A 4488-nucleotide genomic window follows, 5' to 3' on the forward strand; every position below is an offset into this window, starting at 1 on the left:
GCCCTGAGGCAGGACTGTGCTTCAGAACAGATAAAAGGCAGTACAGCTGGAGAGCCAGGAGGGAAGGAGAAGGATGCTGACAAGACAACTTTTTGAATGGTTAGGGCGAAGATTGCCAAAAATTGTCTTAGAATGCCAGGAACCCATAGGCCCTCAGTCAGTGCTATGACAGAATTATGCCCAAGAAGCTGGGATCCCAGAGGAAGGGGATTCTGACAGCTTAGAGGGGGTTAGGGATGGCTGTACAGAGGAGGTGACGTCTAAGATGGGCCTCGTGGAACAGGTAAGATTTTATCTGGCAGATAAAAGAGGGAGTTTTGGTCTGTGGGTACAGCATGGGCAGAGGCGCTATGGCTGGAAAGGCAGGGTGTATAAGTGACAGGTGATGAGGTGAGGGGCAGCCAGCAGCCAGAGTGCAGAGCATGGAAAATAAATGTTCACAGGCTGCTAGTAGAGCTGCAAATTGGGCATGCTCTTTGGAAGGTAATTTGGCAATGTTTACCTAAGACACAAATGCACGCTCCTTTTGAGCCAACAGTTCCCCTTCCAGGAATTTATCTCTTGGATCTATACTCGTACAAGCGCACAAAGACATTCATACAAGGATATTCACTGTAGCCTGGTTTCTTGTAGCAAAAAAATGAAAAAACCTAAATGTCCATCTGTAGAGAACTGGCTAGTTAATTGTGGTACATTCACTTGGTCAAATGCTATGTTGCCATCAGAAAGCACATGCTATATATATTATAGACACCTTGTATACAAATATATACAGACTTACTTATATCTGGATATTCAAAGAACAGATCTGCAAGGACTGCCAAAAAATCCACCAACAGTGGTTGTCCCTGGCAAACGGGGCAGAGAGGACTCAGGGAGAGAAGCTTTGACTTTCATTGCCTTCCTTCTTATGCTATATGATTATTTTACCTTGAATAGAATTTTACTTGTATGATTTTAAAAGCTAGCATGGGGGACATCTGTCATTATCGCTGGCCTCTCGGCATCAGAATTGCCCCTTCCTAGGTTTGGGGGATCCCCCACCTTATGAGGCAGAGCCCACCTCCCTCTCTAGATACTTGCAATGCTTTCCCAGGCTTCCTTGCAGCTAGGACCTGTGAGGTCAGCCCCAGACACCCCAGCCTCAGATTCAGAACCTGAAGCTAGTGCCAGAGCAGCAGGGAAGGAGGAAGTCTGCTCTGGTAAGGACAGGTGGCATTGTCAGTGGCAGCTCTTGCCAGGGGTCATTGGGGCATCAGTTACACTGCTTCTGGGAATACCCAGCGTGACAGGGCAAGCTGCACTGTCCGTGTTCATAGCGTCAGAGGAGTCTTTCTAGGCCTGCTTGGCACTGTGATTTGGGATATCATTCCAGGCATTTGCGATATCATTCCAGGCTTGGAGAATTCCCTGGCATTCTGAGAGAGTTTTGAGCTGCTCTATATTGGTTAATAACTGTATCTGCTTAAATTAGCTACAAATGATTTCTGCGACTCGGGACTGAGAACCCCTGAATGTCAGAGTAGGTGACGAGAAAGGACTGAGGAGGAAAGAAGAGAAGAGGAAGAGAGAAAGACCGGATGAAGGGTATCTGTGCTTCCTATGTCATTGCAGGACTTTAAGTGCAAGAGAGACCTACACAAGATTTGCATTTTAAGGGGCCAGGTGGAGGTGGGTTGGAAGGGGCCATGGCTAGAAGCAGCAAGATCAGTGAGGAGGCTGAAGCAGAATCCATGGGAGAGAACGACAGAGCCTGAACTAGGGAAGCCGTGATGAGGCTGGAACAGGACCAAGGAAGATTTGGGTATTATTTAGAAGGTAACTTATCAGGTGCGAGAGAAGAGGGAGAAGGATGAGTCTAGGATGATTCCCAGGTTCCTGGCTTGAACATTGGGGTGAATGCTGCTGCAGCAAAGTGCAATAGGCATTGAGGGGCTGGAACAGTGTGTGTGTGTATGGTGATGGTGAGCTTGTTTGGGGCATGCTGAATGTGCAGTGCCTGGTAGACAGGCTGGAGGAGGTGTCCAGTAGATGGTAGGTTATCTGAGTCCAGAGCTCAGACAGTCACTCCAGGCTGGCTTCAGGTATAGATTTGGGCCATGGTATACCAGGAAATCTTTAAAGCGTGGCTCTCCAAGTAGAGAAACACCTTGATCTGTAGTCTGCTGATACCTGTAGTGTAAATTCTCCCTCCATGGTTGCTTTCAAGCTGTCAATGTGGTGTCACTGAGAATTGGAAAGAGACATGCTGTATTTTCACCATACAGAAGATATAGATTAAAAAAAAACCCACAAAAAACCTTAAGAGTAGAGATACTGGTCAAATAATTAGAAAGTGATATTTTGAGCATTTATTATGTTTGTTTTTCACATAATTGATATCATAAGTTTATAATGGCTTTTACCAGTGGTTCATAAAATTCCTGAAACTTTGATGATTGTTCTCAGGAGCTGGTCCATACCAGCCCAATACCCTACTGGATCTGGAGTCGTTCACACAGAGGTGGCAGCTGGAGCCGTGAGGATGATGTGATCGCCCAGGGGAACATGGAGAGTGAAAACAAGAGAAGACCTGGAACAGAATTCCAAGGCACTGCAACCTTCACAGGCAGAGAAGCCTGGGGAAAAGCCTGAGAGGGAGCAGCTCCGAGAGGAGAAGAAGCTGAAGAGAGCAATAGCAGGGCAACCAAGGGCATTAGAGGACAACAGGATAAATACTAGAGAAGCCAAAGCCATGAGGAGTGAAGTCCTTAGATTGGCAGCAAGTGGGCTGTTAGATTGTTTAACAGCTGCATGCGGGGAGGGAGAGCTCTGGGAGCCCAGGAGAGAAGGAGCATCCAGGGAAAGTGGCCAGGAGAAAGTGACATTCAAGCTGGGTTTTGAAAGATGAGAAAGGTCTTACAAGTGGTGGTAAGCATTCCTGGCAGAGGATCTGGCAGGTGAAAAAGCCTAGAGTGTAGAGGGAACAGAAAACAGGTTAAATTCCAAATTAGGCAGAAAGTTCCTTTGGTTGCTAGTACAAAAGCTTAGGCTAAGCAGGTGTTTATCCTTTCACTTAAAGAAGTCCAACAGGAGGCAGGCCACCATTTGTGTGATGATGCCTACCTTCCTGTTGCGTCATTCTTAGTACATGGATTCCACCTTCAAGGCCACCTCATGGTCCAAGATGGCTGCTGCAGCTCCAGCCATCATGTCTATGCAGAAAGCAGGAGGAGAAATAGGGTAAAAAAAAAAGCACCTTCCAGTTGTCTGTCTCTTTCGTGAGTTTTCCCAGAAGCCTAGCCAACGACTGCTGCTTCTCTCTCACCGGCTCTGCCTAGGCACAGCGAGGCTGCAAAAGTGTGGTCACTCAGCTGGGCATTGACTTCCTGGAATCAAAGTAGGAGAAGGGAGAATGGTTACTGGGTAAGCCGCTAGCATCTCTGTCACTGTTTCTTTTCACCACCAATTCTTTTGTTTTGAAAAATATCAAATCTAGAGAAAAGTTGCAAGCATAGTACAATGAACAGAACCTCCAGAAAAGTTGCAATATTAGTACAATGACTACCCAAATATCTTTCACCTAGATTCACTAATTGTTAACATTTGCTACATTTTTTTTGCTTTCTCTCTACATGTGCTGTCACTCAAAGAAGGGGACACGGTTACTGGGCCACCACTTTCTGGCATAATGGATCCTTTACCTCGTGCCACACTGCTGGTCCCCTTAGGGCAGAGCTCAGATCCCCAGTTCTCTTTCTGGCCAGGCCCTAAACCCATGAGTTCTCAGGGCCTGCTCCTGGTTTCTGTTCTCTCTGACCCTGAAAAATAGGCCTCTGCATTCCTCCCTCCCCTATCACCTCCCTGAGAATGTACTAAAGAGAATGGTTATTGAGGCTTCCTGAGAGGGAAGTGGGGAGAATGTGGGGAAGGGGATGGGAGAAAAATCCCAGCAGAAGTGGCTGGAGTAGAAGGCGTTTTCTTCGGAAGATCCTGGGGATGCCATCCCTGTGTGGGTCTGCAAAAACCCAGATGTGCTTTTATAACTGCCTGTGGTGCCTGACAGCGTGATTAAACATTTATCAACATTCCTGCCATTTTCAGAGGCCTCAAGTTGGGGAGGAAGACAGGCAAGCAGGATGAGGGCTGACAACAGAGAGAGGAATGGGTGATATTTATTGACCACTTACTGTGTGCCAGGAACTACAGCCATTATATCATTAAGCCCTAAAAAGAATTCTTTAAAGTGGGCATTTTCATTCCGAATTTACAGATGAGAGAACAGATATCCAGAGAGAAGTCACTGGTAACTGGTTATTGACATCTATTCCTTTCAATCAGTTTTTCCTGAGTGCTTACTGTGTACTAGGTACTGTTCTAAGACCAGAGATTTAGCAGAAAACATGACTAGTGAAGTGCCCGCTCTTCTAGAACATTCCAGTAGGAAGCGACAATTAACAAATGAACTAGTAACCGAACAAGATGCTTTAGATTGTAACTCTTGTCAAA

Source organism: Pteropus alecto, unplaced genomic scaffold (assembly GCF_000325575.1).
Source record: "Pteropus alecto unplaced genomic scaffold, ASM32557v1 scaffold78, whole genome shotgun sequence".
NCBI lineage: Eukaryota > Metazoa > Chordata > Mammalia > Chiroptera > Pteropodidae > Pteropus > Pteropus alecto.